Here is a 17,562-nt window from a genome sequence, read left to right as displayed (position 1 = left end):
GAGAGAGAGAGAGAGATGTTGACTTCGAATATCAAACCCCAGTACTTTCTGAATTATAATATCAACTTGTTATTCCACCAGTTTTAAATTTTGGTCAGCTAGCTGTTTCAAGAAATGGGTGTGAAATTGCCTTGCAAGCAGTCTGTTTTTGTGCAGAGGGTTGAGGGGTGGCATGCACACGCATGCGCACATGGTTTTCAAACAGGGGGACCTCCAGAGAACATCCATCTCTTTCTTGTTCCCCTTGCTTGCCCCCTCCTGTGGGCCAGCCCCTCCATCCACATGGCGGACAGGAGCATCTTGTATGCCTGTCACAGCTCATATGGAGCAAACCTGATGCAGTGCCGCGGCGTATTTGTGGTCTGAGGTGGAAGTGGCCAAGGGCAGGTAGGTGGTGGTGCGTGGTTCTGCTATAACTTGGCAGTGTCTCCTGACTTAGAGAACGGGGAAGGAGGCGATTGTGTAGGGCATGTGACATGATCCATCCCTTAGGCCCTATGGAACATGCTTTGCTGCCAAACCCCTCCTACCTCCCCGTTGTCTTGGCGCTGGCCCGTGGGTCTAAGACTGATTAGCACAGCGCGGCAGTGACTGCTGTTTAATAACATTCCAGACAGCAGCCAAATGAGGGCTGCACCTTGCTGGGTGTGTTGGCAGCTCTGCTGCTTTTCACGATGGTGTATGAAGGTTTTGGGTTGGGCTGAGTGCTGTTCGCCCCAGAGGGGCCTCTTTCCAAGGACTCCCCGCCACTTCTCCCTTTCCTGCAGAATCCAAGTGCCTGCCATGCCCTGCTCGGCACACCCATTTCACTTCCTTTCTTTAGTAATTACTCTCCTCCCCACCTAAAACTCAGACTGAAGTTTGCTCCCTTCGTACAGTTGGCATCTGAGGAGACTCCATTGCACACAGCAGTTCAGCTGGGAGGCTCAGTGTCACCGTCTCGTACAGTGTCACCTCACTGGAGTGGCCGGCACGCCCTGGGCCGTGCGTTCCAGACCCAGGGAGCTGTGGGGAGATCCGAGTTCCCCTCCCACACCTTTCCTCGATTCAGCCCACAGCTGGTTGTACCGATTGTGCTGGAACACACACACTGCATCCACTTGAGAGGAGACAGCTCCATTAGTTATGCACTTAGCTTTGACCAGGCTTGTGCTGTGAACTGTTGTAAGAGTGCAGTGAAGGCTGCTTTGTTCATGTCCCCGCTGGGGACAGCGAGTGTGGTTTTTGCTGCCGTGTGGAGGCTAACTCTGCTTTGTGGCAGAGACCCTGTAAGGTGAACTTGAGCCTCTGTCCCAAAGAAGCAGACGTAGGAGGCAGGAAGCACAATGCCATCCCCAAACAGTTCCTTGTGAATAGAAGGTGTGGCTCAGGGGACAGGAAGGGTGAGGAGTCTCCTGGTGATGCTGGATTTACCTTCAGTGATAATTACCTCCAGTGTCATCAGGAGGGGACATGAGCCTCTCAGAGATGCTGCTGCTAGGACAGGGAGGTGCCTGGCAGTTCTTTAAAGGACTCTGTCAGTCTCTGTGTCCCAGGTTGGGACAGAGCCAACAGCAGAATGGATCCCAGTGGTATCCATGTCAGGGTTGCCTGGTGGATTAGCATCCAGTGTGATTTCTCAGCTGCCCTGGCATCAAGGAGTTAACCTGCATGTCAGTCTCAGACCACTGAAGAGCACCTGTGCAGGTCCCAAGGACAGGACATGAAACAGTCTGGGATGACTCCAGCACCAGCAGGGTTGCTGGGTATGGTGTCTGCTGCTCTTGCACTGAGGAGAAACGTGTATGTCTGCTGGGAGATGGGTCTCCTTGCACACGGGCACTGTGTGCATAATTAAAGACACCACTGTAGTATCCTCCCGAACATGCTGGAACACATGAACCTCCTGGTTTGCTGCCAGTACCACCCTGTTGCAGATACAGAAGGATTTTCCTGGAAGTGGTGTCCTAAACTTTCCCTCCTTCATTCCCATCCTGCACTGAGGGCTGGAGCTCTTTCTGTAACACTTCTTATAGCAGGAGAGGTAGGACTTGGCTCAACCTCCCCAGCCTCCTCATTTGCCTCTTGCATTACCCCTCTTGCCTTTGGCCCCAGTTCTGAATTCGCTGGGGCTGTTGGTCTTGGCCTTTTCCATGCCGTGTTACTCAGCAAGGGTCACCTTGTCCCAAAGGCACAATCTGGGGAAGGGTAGCGGCACAGCCTAGTGGCAGCCAGGGGTCAGATTCCCAGAGAAGATAGATTACAAGGGCAAGGACTAGCAGAGTAACTGGAGACGGGACAGTGCCCTGTAGTTAAAAGGGGAGACAGAGAAGGTCTGTGGGCTCACGTTCACCAGGGTTCACGATGATACAGGAAACAGAGGAGCAATGGTATGTTGGAACGTGGAACCCTGCGAGTGTTGTTTCCCTACTTAGTTATTGCTCCTTCCTCTGCTCACACTCAGCTCTTCCAGTCTCCCTTCTCCATTCATTTGCCTCTTTTCCCTCACTCCATGAGCAACAGCTTAATGGGGCTATATTTCATTCCCATAACCAGCCTCCCCAGTAGCACCCTTCCTCTGGTCTCTCACCAATTGGGACGTTTGGGAGATGGTATTGAAAGGGCAGGGGCTTGGGAACAGCTAGCTCCTTTGTGCCATACCTGAAAGATAGCAGTTAGCCTAGTAGGGTTTAAAGAAAGTGTAAGGAAAAGCTGCTTTAGGTTAACCTCTGGAACTTGCTGCTGCTGCAGATCTGAGGCGAAGAGGCCAGGAAATTTTAAATTCGAATGGTATCTGCAATGAGCCATTCTCATGCCTCAGTCTGCTGGTTTCCAGCTGGGGCGTCCCTAACAGAGGAGAGCACATCTGTGTTAGTTTCCCAGGAAAGAGTGTGTTGCACTTCCTATGCCATAGTATGAGTTCCTGGTCAGACAGAACAATGGATTAAAGGGCCACTGGCCTGCTCTGGTTTGGATTTTGTCTTGCATTAGCCTAGGAAGAAGTAGTGTATTGGGCTGGGATCAGTTCTGCAGGAGGGACTGGTGGTTTGAAAGCCAGCAGAGCTGGCTCATACTCCCTTCTTACATTTTTTTCTTGACAATACTTGTTTAAGTCTGATATCCAGTCAACATTTGCAAGAAAATACATCACTGTTGAAGTTTGTCAGGAGTTGCTGAGGGTCCTCCATGGCATCTGATTGCTGCCTGCTTATATTGGGCTTTTTACAGGTCTGTTTATTAGGGCCATCCCAGAGGTATTTTCTAGTATAATCTGGTGTTGTGCTGGAGTACTGGAAAACCACCTCCCTGTAACAACAAGTTAGCACTTGGCCATTCCCCAGCAGAGGCTGGGAGAGTGCTGGGGATAGGTCACAGATGGGGATGTGGTTCTGCAGCAGTCGGTTTCACAATCGCACCCTCTTTCTTCTCTTTTTTCTTTTGCCTGGAAGTGTTAGAGGACCGGTGTGCGTGTAAGGGCAGGCAGGGACAAGGTCAGACAGGCATTGAATTACTAGTCATGTGAGGCCACTTGCAGTCTTGTTACAACCCAGTAAAACATTAGTACTGTTCATTATAACATGAAATGCCTGAACTTTCACCCAGAGCACATTGTTCTGTTAGCTCACAGTGGGACTTTAATGCTACAACAAAGTTTGAAAGCAGAGCGAGGGCAGGGGAAGAAAAGTTGGAGCCTGGGGGCACCTCTACTGACTGTCTCCTGTCACTCCAGTGACTGGCTCATAGCATGGCAGAGGCAACCCCCCAGCCAGGTATACTCCTCCCCATGTGCAGTTGCTCAGTGAAATGCAGTGCAGTGACTCTGGAGTGATACCAGAATTTGCACCCTGGGCTTCCCTCCCCCACAACCCTAACAGCCCCAAATTCAGGAGATTATCGCACAGAGTGATTAGATATCCTCAGTTATCTTATTTGTATCAACCACCCCGAGGCTTGTCTTTTTGCCCCAAGTCTTCAGTGTTGTTATAGTTGGTATAACTGGTAAAGCAAGCACCAAAGGCAGGTCAGAGCTCAATGACAGATAAGGGACATGTGAATGACGTGATGCTGACTTTGCTATCACGTGATAGTGACTCCTGTTTGATGCTAAACGTTTTGTTTAAAAAACAAGTTAATTTCATTGAAATCTTTTCTTGTTAATCCTTGCTTAAGTCTGATGTCCAGTCAGCATTTGGGAGAAAGGAAATCATGGTTAAAGATTGTGTCTTTGCTACTTCAGTTACTGTATCAGAGCTTACCCTTGGTCCTTGGACCATCTGTGAGTCCCTGGGTGATGGTGGGGAAGATCAAGTTTCTCATGCTTTCTTAAGGGATAACTAAAAAGGAGAAGACATTGTGCATGTGGGACTGAAACCAAATTCACCTGTTCTGCTTCCAAAGACCAAATAATGAAGGGGAGAGGTGCAGGGGACAGTAAAGTCCTGATCATCTCAGGTGCCTTTCTGCCTCTGAGGGAGGTTTCTCCCAGTGAGGAAGGAGCAGTGAGGGGGATGATGCCATACTGCGTAACTGAGCCCTGGGACTATTGGTGCTCTCCCTCATAATCACTAGTTCAGCTTAATTGCAAAGCTGTAGCCCAGAGGTCTCCACAATGTTACTTTGCCTCGGTGTCTCAGATCCAGTTAGGCTTCTCTTAGCACACAGTATCAACCTTATTCTTCTCTTAGGGCCAGATCCTGATGCCCCACAGTCTCATGGAGCCATGCCTCCCTCTGCCAGCAGTGACACTGACTCCCCTGGGACCTCTCACCCTGTCAGGAATGACTGAATGTGAGCAGGGGACTCGACATCTGGCTCCTCCAGTGCTCTTCAAGCTGTTTGGTTTTCCTAGAGATTAACATCTTCCTGTTCCTAGTAATACTTAGCATTTAATAGCATCTGTTATATTCAAATCACTTCACCAATAATGCCCATGAAAATACCTCATCTTCCCTACTCCTCAGCGTTGGCCTGGGTGTACAGGTGGAGACATTCAGGCCCAGAAAGGGAAGGGCACCTGGGGGGTTGGGACTGAGGGGCTCCTGACCCCAGGGCTATGGGCAGACTCTTTGACATTATATGATGCCACTCAGACTAGTTGAGGGGCCAAATTCACTTTCCTGACTGATACCTAAGTGCTCTCCTCTTGCTACTTCTGGGCTGCACTTTGCCAGCCCTGCTGCACAGCCCTTTGGGACAGAGTGGGGAAGAGTACAGGTGGGCAGGGTGCGAGTGCTCATGTGAGTGTGTGGCCAGGTGACTGTGCCTGGGGGCATCTGAGAGGACAGGCACACACTAGGCTGGGGGGATCCTGGGGACTTGTGCTGACTCTCTCCTGCTGGCAGGAGCCTGCTGCATGTCTGTGCTCTTCCCCTTTGCTGAGGGTAGTAGCAATGACTGGGAGCTCTGCCCCCTGTTCTGCCAGGTGTCCTCAGAGCAGCGCGAACACTCGAGGGTTAACCCCCTGCGTCTCTGCAGCTTTACAGCCATTTTAGCCCAGCCAGAGCTGGAGTTGTTCAGTCCCCGTTCAGCTCCTTTTACAGTATGGGCTGGCTGGCAAAGGAAACCCAGTCATCTCCGTCCTGCTCCTTTCCTTCTTTGGTTGTCCTCAGGGCTTATGTCCTGTCGCCCGCTCCCTCCCTCTCTTCCCAGAGCCCGCATCCATGGCCATCGCTTTCCATGAAGGCAGACAGAAATGCCGCATGAGGGGAGATCACCTGATGGGTGCTGTCAGCAGCATGGCCCTGCTGGTCTTCCTGCATGGAGCTGGGGTGTTTTATCTGGGGGTTTTCCATGCAGCTGTCTCCGACTGTTTCTGCCAGAACCCAAGATGGAGGCCAGCTAGCTCCCTAGGCTTGTGGTGCTCAGTGCTCAGGCTGCGGCAGAGCCCCTCATCATTCCCTTGGGCAGAGTGTTGGGATTGCTTAGCCACACATACAGGGAGGGAAACTGAGGCAAAGCAAGGGAAAGCCTCAGTGCCACATATGTTCACTTGAGTTCAGTGCTTGTAGACAAACATGAGAAGCTGGGCTGCTTCTCTCCCTGTGTCTTCTGCCTTGGGGCTCTCTGGATTGGCCACGGTCCCTGCAAGCAGCTCTTCTCCCTGAGCCAAGAGGAGAACAGCCTTGTCTGATGGTGGCAATGTCTTCTTGCTTCAGGCCTGCAGCCAGTAGCAGGTGAGACCGGTACAGCAAGATTTCCCTCTCACCAGCAGTGTCAGCGAGCATGTCCCTCTGGTTGGGAAGGCTGAGGGTGCCTTAGTTTGGGGCTCCCTGCTGATAGGTGCTTGCAGTTGCACCATGGGTGATGCCTGAGGAAGCAGGTTAGCTTTGGTGGTGATGTGGCTGGGGGAAGAAGATGAAGTGAAAACTGCCACAGAGCCCTGAGGTGTCTTTGGGTCTTCAGTGGGAGTTCCCTCTCCCCCTGCCAAGCACTTGGGCTTAAGCTGACCTGAGCCTCAGACTCAAGGGGCCATGCAACCAAAGCTGGAGACACCCAGCGGCCCCCCTGAGCAGACTAGGGTGCGGAGGGGAAGGGGGATCCTTTCAGTTGGAAGAAGTAAATCCTGTCTTCAGGCTTCAGCATGCAGATGTTGCTGTCTGAGTTGCTCAGTCCTTTTGTGAGCTTAATCCCACAACTCAGCCAGGGGATTTAGTGCTGCAGTTTAGTGGCACCCAAGCCAGTGAACATACCAGGGACCAGCACAGGAAAGGCAGAAGCACAGATCATTTCAGGGACTGCACCTTATGCTCGTGTTACGTCCTCTTTACCTATCCCCTTTTCCTTTCTTCTTTCATTGCCCACTTTCTTCCCTAGCTATCCTCCTGCCCTCCCCAAACATCTGGATCCCTGAACATCCCCAGGATGTTTACTTGCTGACCGTGGGAGAATTTTTGGAGCATGCGCTGCCACTGCTTGGACTTCGTAGGAGGAGGGGGGAAGCCAGATGGGATGCAGAGGCCACGCAGCTGCGCTCTGGTTCAGGCCTATTCCCATTACGGGCTTGCTTATCAGCTCCAGGGCTTGATTCCCTAGTTCTGAACATGTTTTTCATGCCTTGAGGGCCACAATTCAGAATGAAGGGCTCTAGCCAGTGAGCAGGAGGAGAGGTGATCACGCAGGGTAGGCCTGGGGGTATGGTGGAAGTGGGACAGCCTCGGGTGGGGAAGGCACAGGGAAACAAGCTGGTGGCCCAGACTCTCCATAGCTCTTCTGAGGAAGCCGGACACTTTCACTCCTGCCCCCTCTTGCTTCAAGCATCTCCCTCATTTGCTGCCAAGCCTGGCTTGGTTCCTGCCAACTCTTATTTTAGTGCATTGTTTCTTAGCTGTCCTTGATCGCCGTCTCAGTTGCTCAGAGTTCAGTGGCCTGTTACCCAAATACCAGCAATGACATTAGGGTTTCTCCCCCTGCAAGCCAAAGGGAATTGGAAGAAAGGCCTCTTTGGGGGAGCAGGGAAAGCTGGACACTGCTGCTACAGCGCCTGAGGCCTGTGCAGTCCTTTTTTCCCTCCTCTTATTGCTTCTTCAGCACAGTTCAGTTCCAGGAGCAAAAATAAAAAATGTCACCTGAGAAACCAGATGTGCCTGAGACTTACAGCTCCTGGCTGCCCGTGTCTGTGGAGGTGGGAGCACGAGTGCTGTTGTGCTTACGTGCCCATTTGTGTGCCTGCCCGTGTATGATTTATTGCCGGTGTCATAGATTCCTCTGTGTTGCAGAGCAGCTTTTGTCCTGACAGATTGTAAAGGCTATTACTAAACAGTGGGCACGGGCTAGTGAGGTGTTACCTAGTGGTCAGAGCACAGGAGCAGGGAGGCAGCTCCCTCTTGGAACATGGCTCCAGCTGTGCCAGTGGTTCCCTCCGTCTGAAGGCTTGGCCAGTCGCTAAGGCTGGTCACTGCTTGGTGCCCCAGTATCTCTTACCTGCAGAAGGAGCAGGCTGAGGAGTGGGAGATGATTTTTTGTGACGTTTTTTCAAACTCACCCCCAATTTTGTTGCGTTTGTCTTGTGCTGAGAAGCCTAGTCATTCGAAACTCCAGCAGAAGTGAGAAAAGGAGTAGGCTCAGCCAGGATAAGCTCCTCTGGGCTTGACAAACTGCCTGGGGCAGACGCTCAGCCCTAGCAGCCAGGGGTTCTCCCTGACAGAGGAGGGAAATCCTTGGAACAGGGCAGATGCTGCTCGGCCAGTCCAGTGGTTCGTGTGGTATGTGACAGCCGACATGCCGGTGGGTTCCCTGGCTAATCCAGGATCAGTGGAACAGAACGTGGCTTATAGATCCCGCTTTTCCTCCTCCTTGGCTGGCTTGATACCAACATGAGAACATCGCTGTGTGTCTGGCATGAAGGAAGGGTGTGTGGAGTAAGCTGCCTTTGGCCTCTGTGATCTCATTTTGCCTTGGGACATGGTGGACTAGAGCTTGTTCTCTCTGTCTGTCTCGGGGTTCCAGCTGACAGGCAGCGAACGAGTGCCTGTGTATCAGGGAAAGTCGTTTGTTGCCCCCATTCCTTTCTTTAGGAGGAGCTCTGAGTTCCCACAGCGTCCCATGTCCCACCATTCCTTAGCTCCCTCTCCAGCAGGATACCCACCCACCCACCCAGTGCTACAGAGCCCGAGCGCAGCTGCCTTTATCCCTAACTGCAGTAAGAGGTGGGAGATAATGAAGGGAACCCACCCAGCAGTTGGGGTGCAGTGCTGCGGGGAGGGTACATCCTGCCCGGGGTGTGCTCCCTAGCTGCTGCATGCACATCCCTCCAGCCCTAAGGCTGCATAAAACAGCCCTGCGAGGATGCTGCTGCATACGGAGGAGGGAGGGTGTGAGTGCTGTCTCACATTGCTCCCAGGCGCTGCTGTCAAACTGTCCTCTCTGCCCACTGCTTCTCCTTCCAGCCCTTCTGCGGTATGGGGCTGCTTCATTCCTGCCAGTGACATGCTCTTCCCGTGACTGCTGGGGAAACAATTCTGTGCCGTGACTCCCAGCGCTTGCTGGTAGCGTCTTGTGCAGCTCTGAGCCTGTGCCTGGCATTTAACAAACAATAAGTAATAATGAGGAGCTGCCAGCTGGTGTGCAAGGCCCCTTTTAGCTTGAGCACTGGGATTCATTACATCTTGGAGGTGTGTGAATTGCTCTCCTGTGTGCTCCATTGTCTCTGGACTCAGCTATTTTTAGCGCAGATGATGAATTGGTTAACACCTCCCCTCTTGCCCTTTGGGCAGGATCATTCGGTTGGATAAGGGGCTGGGGGGTGTTTCCTTTGGCTGGACACCACTTGGCTGGCACCCCAGTCATAAGGCAGGAGTATTCTGAGCGGAGATGTCGCCATGGGATAGCAACACTGCTGGAGCTCGCCAGCCAGTGGGAGCATAGGGCTCCTGGGGCATCCTGGGTAGCAGGTGTCCCAGAGTGAACCAGCATGCTGGAAGCATTGGCATTAGGAGACAGGATGCCTGTAGTTCCCATCCTCCTTGGCCCCATCTCAATGGGACTTCGTGCCAAGAGCAAAGAGATGCTTGCCCTAAACATCCAGTTAAGCCTCTTCCCATCCTGGCTTTTGCAGCTGAGCAGCCGCTCCAAGGCAGTGGCTCACTCCTAGTGAGATTCCCTGTATTTACCCATTTTCTCCAGCTGGGGAGACCAAGACTAAAAGAGGTCAGCTGGTTTGGCCCTGGTCCCACAGGGGCTGAGGAAGAATGTGAACTTGGGCTCCTTTTCTCTATAAACACCAGATTTCTGGGCTTCCTCACTGTGACAAAAAGGAACCTATGGCATCTCTTTGGCATCTCCTCAGTCCTTTCCAGAGCTGCTTTCTCTTCCTGGCTTTCATTTGAAGTGAAGGCACTTGAATACATGTTGCCATGAAGATCCCTCATGACATAGGGCATCTGACAGAGTCCTGATCCATGAGGCAAAATGCACATGAGAAGTAAGAGATCTTTGTTCAGGGAGAGGAGCCTGGTTAGAGGTAGTGAAGGGGGCCACAGTCAGCAAAGGCTTGGGTAGCAGAGAGCATTTTCTATCTTCCTCTTCATGTGCTTACTGCCTGGGTGCCTAATGCATACCCCTGCAAACTGAACAGCCCAAGACATCCTGGTTTGCTCTGTAGCTGGCACCTTCAGCTCCCTGAAAGGCCTGGACCTGTAATGTCTAGGATGTGTCCTACAAAGTACTGAGCATCCTCAGGTCCTGTTGGCCTCCCAGGTAGAGGTACATGATCCATCAAGGCATAGTGCTGGCTCTGGGGTGAAGACTGAATGGTCCCAGCTCCACTTCTCTGAGGCATCTTCAAAGACTTCCTTCTGTCTTGGGATGCACTGGTCCCCTTCCATCTCAGCCAGGCCTGAAAAGGCAACAACACTGGTCTAATAAATCCAGAGACTCTTCTCCATTGACTACAGGGAAGTGGAGGGCTAGAATTACACTGCAGGCTCCAAGTCCTGCCTGAAATCACCTTCCTGTTCAGAGCAGAATAGACCTTTCTGGTAGAGTAGACTTGGTCAGAGAATACTCTCCATTTCTTCTCCCTTCCCAGCCCCCAGTATGAGAAGCCAAGGAACCCTTGGGCCATCTGTGGAGCGGAGGGACTCTCCAGGGTGAAGGCAGCGTGGTGCCAGGCCCCTTGAGATGCAGTGTCTGTGGGAAGTTCGCAGAACCTCAGAACCCACCTCCACGCTTGCTCTGGCCTTGTCTCTGAAGGCAGCAGTTCGGTCTCTTGGTCCTTGTCACCTCTGCTATCCATGAAAGGGATTTCTCATCCATGTTGTTTTCCCAAGGAAGTGCAGGGGGTAAAGGGATGTGTAATTTCACTTGCAAAATTAATTTCTTATACTTGTGAGGAGGCCCTGCATTGATTTCAGTAGGGGTAGAAGGAGCTGCAGGTCCTTACAGGGACCAACAGTGGGGCTGAGCAGCGAGGCATGGGATGTGGGGCAGGTTGATATGGAGGTGGAGTGTGAGGGCAAAGCCTGGGGGCAGTTGTACAGGGGTGTATTAGCAAGGGGCATCAGCATGTTGAGGGAAGTTAGAGCTGTGTGAAGGGAGCCCCGGCCTGAAACAGCAGTGGGTGCTACAAGCCACCTGCAAGGCATGCTGGCCAAGCTGGGTTGTTGCATGTGCACAGGCAGTTCCCAGAGTGCCTGCCTACACTTTCCTAACTTATGCCAGCAATATGCAAATTTTGCCCAACTTCTTCCCCCACTTGCTCAGACTTAAGCACACATTCCTGGTTTGGGAAATCCCCCTAGCTGCCTCCGGGATCCTTTTCCTGGCAGCCTCGGTTATTCACGGGCTGCTGCCCAGGTGCGCAGGCTGCTTCTCCTTGAGGTTGGACCCCCCTTTGAGCACATTCTGTATCTGTGCCGGGCTATTCACTTGGGCATCAGGTTGTGCATGGAATGGCCTTGGCCTGGCTGGATCGTGGAACGTGCCTCGGACTGAGCTGAACAGGTGCCCAGTGCTGCTGGGAGGGTTTGATGGGAAAGGCTGTTCTGCAGCCAGCTTGGAGGATGGTGCTAAGTTAACCTGGAGCACCCTCAGTCCCTGCAGTGACCGTGTCTGGATGGGCTCTGTAGACCTACACCCAGTTCCCGAGTGCTGCTGCAGGGAGTTCCTGGATCTTGCCTTCCTACTTCGCAGCTCCCGGGGAGGGGGCAGCAGATATCTGTATCCTGCCCCTTTCAGAGCTACCTCCTTCCTCAGGGAGTGGCAGGCGCCCGCACCTCTGTGCTCGGTATGTGTGGAACATGGTAGTCACTTGTGTCACTTGCTGCAGCTGGGTTTTGGGTCTCTGATTGTCAGGAACTAGAGGCCTCCGCCTCCCTCTCCCCCACAGGGTTGCAGTTTCTATCAGCAGCTGCAGTGAACCTGAGCATTAATCCTACTGTTTCTTCACTGACACCAGGGAGAGTGTCTTGGGGTTCCTTCTTCCAACACCCCCATGTGAGGCATGGGGCTGGGCACCCGAGGAGATGGGAAGGCAACTCTTCTCTCTCCTCTGGTAGGATGGAGCTGCGTGCCCTGGGCTGCAGTGACTTGCAGGGCAGAAAGATCAGTGCCACCAGTGCCTGTGACTATTTGTTTCAGGTCCATGACATGAAAGCCATTTGGCAGTTCATTCCTGGCCCAGTGCTATGGGGTCTTCTGCTCTTCTTTCTATTCCCAGGTCAGGGTGGCCCCCAGTCCTTCTCCGAAATCCAGTCTCCACATCTTGGGTGCCTCAGGGCTGCCCCCAGAGTTGCTCTGACCTCCTTTCCTCTGCTTTACCAATGCAGTAAACCACTTCCAGCCCTTGCTGGGGGTGCAGCGTGATGGTCTAGAAGACGCACACCGGGAGCAGGAAGGGTTGGGATTCCTTCTGGACACTCCTCTAGGCCCTTGGTCACTGGCTGAGCCTTGGAAATTGGCCCTTCTGCCCCCCATGTAAAGCCCAGTCTGTTGTTGCAGCCAGTATGCACAGACAAAATATGATTATCACAATAAAATGGAGCTGGGGGGGTGTGCGTGTGCAAAATATAGGTCAGGTTTTCCTTCCCAGTCTGGGATCTGGAGCATAGGAAAGAACACTTGTATGACCTGAGTACTTGGCACAAATGACTTGCAGTCCCAGAGGGAACGGTTAACGCAGCCAGAATGACCCTGGCATCCTTGGTGTTTTCGGCTATGAAATATACCAAGGTCTTGTCAGCAAAAAAGCAACATAAAAGCAGCTCCCAGTGGGGCTGGCCCAGCTTAGTTAGCTTGGCTCCCCTGGTACTGCGGCGCTGCTCACACAGCCAGGGAAGGGAATCCCCTTCCCATAGTCTCACTGCAGCTGCTGAGGGAAAGTGGCCAAGTGCTGATCTGAGATGCAGGGCTGGGAGTTAGAGCCGCACCTGATGAAGCAGTCCACAGCGTTCTGCTAACAAAGCAGCCCATATCCCATCCTCTCGGAAGAAGCCTGCAGAGGGAAGCAGGAGGGTTAATTCTGCAGCTCTGCAGTCTTCTCAAGAAGAATGCAAGTGTGAGGTGAAAGCCGGGGAGTCCAGACAACTGCTTTGTATCTGGGCCTAACCAGCATGGTGTTACTGGGTTGGAGCTGCGTTAAAAGAAATCCCAGCATAAGCTTTCTGCCTAGCTTGGAGTCTGGTTATTACACAGTTTGCTCCCATCTACACTGCCACATCCAGTTGATTACAACTGTACTGGGGAACAACTATGTTGTCAGAGGGCCCTCAGCTGGCTTATTTATATGGTGTGGATCTAATTTGTTACAGAAGGGGCTGCATTTGAGGTCTCGTGCTCTCCACACGCCTGTGCCTCCCTCAGCCTGGAGGGGTGCTGTGGAGTACAGGCTGACAGTGTTTTTCCTCTCTTTGGTTATGACTAATTCCAATGCTGCCTGCTGTTTATTTTTATACTCCTGAATAACGATATTTCTCTTGCAGCTGCTGCACTTGTTGCTGGTTGTTTGCAGCAAGTTTCAGTCGTCTCCCAGTCACACGAGGGCCTGACATACAGCAGCCTCTGTGCCCTTGCCAAGGTGCATTGTTTTCCACGTTCAAATCTCAAAATGGCCTGGGGCGTCTGCTGCTTTTCCTGTTATTCTGATGGATTAAATGTAAGAGAGAGACCAGCCAGGCCTCTTCCTACCTACACGCAGGTTGATTTTTCTTCGTAAGGCCCTTTGACCAGCTTCTAAAATATGTGGACTTGCCAGTCAGCTGAGGGGCCAAAGCACATGCTGGGCTTGCCCATGCCAGGCTGCCCAGCTGATGGCACACTGGAACAGGTGCAGAGCATCTTGCAAACCCCTTCAATTCAAAGAGGTTCCTCCTCCACTTCTCTAGGGCCTGGCCTACTTTCTGCATGCAGATGGTCATGTCAGCATTTATTGTCTGCAAACAGGGCCTTTAGTCTTCTGTACTTTTGTACAACCAGCGCTGGCCAAAGGGGGATTTTTTTACCTGGCAGACTCCCCCCTGGGGGACCACTCTCCCCAGTTAGGGGTCCTTGTGTTCCTGGGTTAGCAGCTCATACCCTGGAGTTACTGCTAGAGAGCGAGCAGTGGGTCAGCAACTAGCCCCACACGTGCATCTGCTCCCTCACAGTGGTGGAGAGGTCGGGGACGGAGGCGTTATCACAGGCGCTTCTCCTGCACCCAATCCAGCAGCAAGCGTGGTAATAAATGAGGATGCTATATTTAGATACACAGTCTGGAGGAGCGTCACAGTGTTGCCAGCAGTTTTACTATTCAATGCAAGCAGGTTTCCCTGGCTCTGTGCTGCTTTTCCAGCTCAGTGCTACCTTTGCACAGAAAGTCTTTATAGGAGATCAAGTACTAGCTGGGAACGCTCCCCATCCTCCCCAAGGGTCTGGTTCCAGTAAAGGAGGGCTAGCACAGAATTAGCCTCAGAGCACCCTGGCGGGGTTTGGCTGGAAGCCCATTTGGGCTGGCAAAACTTCATTTAATTGCACGGAAGTTTGTAGGAAAGCCGATTTCTCCCCAAAATGGGCTACCTTGTATGTCATGCCAGCCTGGTGGTCATTGTGCTTTCCCGGTGCAGCCAGGTAGGGATCCACTCCTCTTACAAAGAGCTGCGTGAAGGCCTGGATTGCTACCGCATGCAGCCTTGTGCAGCACCCCCCGACCCCTAGAAACTCTCACTGCTGCTACCAGAAGCCGATGTCAGTACCTCTGTTTTAGCAGCGCTCAGAGCCCTCAGGGTGGATCAGCTCCTGGCTGCTGCTGGCATTTCAGCACCATGTCATCCAACGGTGCTCAGAGCAGAGCTAATTTAAGCGGGGTGTGAAACACTGGCAGCAGCCACTCTGCACTGCCCCAGCACTGCTGACAGTGGAGGAGACAAATTTCCCTGGTGTTGCCAGGCTTCTGCTGACTCAGGAACTGCATCTGCGCTGCAAGCCAGATAATGAGTGTGCAGAGGTGTGATTCTTGGCAGTCTGAGCTCTGCTCTGAACCCCCCACATCTCCCACTCGCATCTGGCTTGCAGTGGAGTTGTGCTGTGTTGTGTCAGGATTGCAAGTTCAGGTAAGAGGGTGCTGGGGTTGGACATGGCTGTAGTGCCCAGGTGCTCCTGGCTCGTTCCACACCAGGGTTCAGTCAGGACAAATGGTACCAAACATTGGGCTGTTTCTGCCTTCCCTGCTTTTTCTTTTCAATCTGTGGGGGAATTTTTAAAGCTTGGGGCTAAGGATTTGGGAGTAGTGGAGGAGCATTTCCACTGGGCCTGCAGCACTCCTGGTTTTCACCTGTCCCCCCACTCTGCCAGTGCACATCTGTTACAACCTGCAGCATTACAAATCCTGTTATTTCAGCCTTAGGCCCCTTCCAGGCAGCCACCACCATGCTCCCCGGTGCAGTAACTCACTGGACAGGGCTTGCTGGGGCTTTGAACATAGGTGTGAAATGGGGGGGTCGTAGGCAGTAGGTGAATTGCCCTACCTATTGAGAGCCCCTGCAGAACAGGGTATCCAAACTGGTGCAGCCTAAAGCCATTGGCTCAGATTGCCAAGAAACCAACAGCTCTTGCTGCAGTCCCCTGCTTTCTGGAAGTGTATCACCCCCCTTGTGCCGCCCCATTTCAGTAGCACCTGGGTCTCTGTTCCCAGCCAGCGGTGGTGTGGAGGACACATCAATATCAGCCATTCATGTGTACCAGGGTGATATTTCCTCCAGTCACCCTTGGCGGCACAGTCCTCGCATCATCAATACAGGAGTGCTTGAGGACACCTCAAGGTCTGAGAAACCTGCTGACAGGGCTGGTTTCCAGATGCCTCTCATAGGGCCCTGCACAAAGCAGAGTGCTACAGCCGGGTACCGACCTGCTGCCCACAGCCCTGGGCACTGCAGTGTGAGTATATTTACAGTGCAGGGGAAACAGTTTCTAGCCACTGCTCCAGGTTACGTGGATCTGTCTCGGCGTGAGGATGGGTCTGAGAAGGTGGGAGGGGTAGAGGAGGGAGAAGAGGACCTGCTGAGCTTGTTCAGCACAGAGGACAGCAATTTACAGGGTTGTGGGGAGATTATCCAAGGAGTGACCCATCTCAAGAGGGAGGGGAAGAATCCATTTCTGACTGAAAGCCCAAAGCCAAACTAATTAGGAGAGTTGCAGTTTGCCTATTAAACAGATGTCTTTGGGGTTCCAGCCCCTCCAACTCATGTAGAATTTGAAACCATTTCAGAACTAGTGGACCTGATCTCAAGCCCCATTGCCTGGGGATGTGTACTGCCACTTCCCCGGAGAAAGAAGCCGAGTGCCCCGCAGGCTTTGAGATGGATGAGATGCCACTTCACCAGAACATGCAGCCCGGCGTCACTTGGCTGCACGCTCAGTGTTGGATATGAGCGTGTCCTGACACTTTGAATTCTCCATCTCTGAACTCACTTGCCTGGCAAGCACAGGGGGAGCTAGCAGTGCACTCAGCAGCTAGCCCCCAGTAGGGGCAAAGCCTGCTAAAAGCTCCTGTCTCCCAGCATCTGTGTGGGGCTGGGAGCAAAGTAAAGCCCTCCTTTTATCTCCAGCAACTCTTTATGCCAAAGTCTAAGCTGTAGCATCTCTCTCAAGTGTGACACTGGAGGCAAAGCTGCCTGCTTAAGGACACCCGGCCATATTCAGAGTCTAGCTGTCTATGACATGGAGAGCAGAGGCTGCAGGGAGAAGCCGATGGCCTCTTCTGAGTGAGGAGATAGCAAGGTAAAAACAGCACAGCTGGGTCCTGAGTACCTAGAGCTGCTTGCGTGACTTAGGAGCAGCCTTCCTGGCTGCAGGGAGCTGGATCTATTGAATGTTTATGAAGGTGGTACATTAAGCAATGGATGTAATGTCTTCTAGTACTGTCTGGAATAACCAGGCCTGTCCAGGAAATGCTGTCCTTCAGTGCAGCCTCACCTTTAGGTCTGTGCTGTGTTGAGGCCTCAGCTTTCGAATGCACTTGAACTGGAGGTGGCCTTAAGCTGCAAAGCCTGAATTGAGACCTAGATTTCTTCAGCATGCACAGGCCTGGATGGTAGATAGGACTTCTTTCCGGGCTCGAGCAGTGTCAGCACTCTCTACCACTCATGCAGAAGTCAAGACTCCTGTCAGCTCCCACTGAATTCCTTCTCTGCCAAGAAAGAGCAACCCTAGGGCTCAGGATGCTACTCAGCACTGCTGCTGCTGATTTGCCCTGCTGTCTGGAGTACCCCCTCTAGTACTCCAGGGGATGCCCTGGAGCAGAAACATTTTGACCCCATTCAAACCCACATCCCACTGTGTCAAGCCTCTTCAAAAATCCCATTGCTGCTCTGCACCACAGCCTAGTTCGTCATGAGCAGGACCCAGAGAAGCCGATTTCTGCACTCTGGGCAGCTGCAGCAAGAAACCGGCCTTGGCCACAACTACGTGGTTTGCATCTTAAATACTTCCCTTTCAGGCTGGGAGGGTTTGCTGGACTGTTTTGAATAAGGGGAAAGGTCTGAATTCCTGCTCAAGACCATTTGGGATACTGGGAAGCTCTGTGTGGGTGTATATACCTCTGCTGTATATATTCTTGCAGTAAATAAACATTGGCCTCTTAGTGGTGTTTCTAGCCATAGTTCTCAATGCCCTTCT

Source organism: Crocodylus porosus, unplaced genomic scaffold (assembly GCF_001723895.1).
Source record: "Crocodylus porosus isolate Cpor-Errol unplaced genomic scaffold, CroPor_comp1, whole genome shotgun sequence".
NCBI classification, from domain to species: domain Eukaryota; kingdom Metazoa; phylum Chordata; order Crocodylia; family Crocodylidae; genus Crocodylus; species Crocodylus porosus.
The sequence above is the reverse complement of the archived record's forward strand: the minus strand, read 5'-3'. Positions refer to the sequence as shown.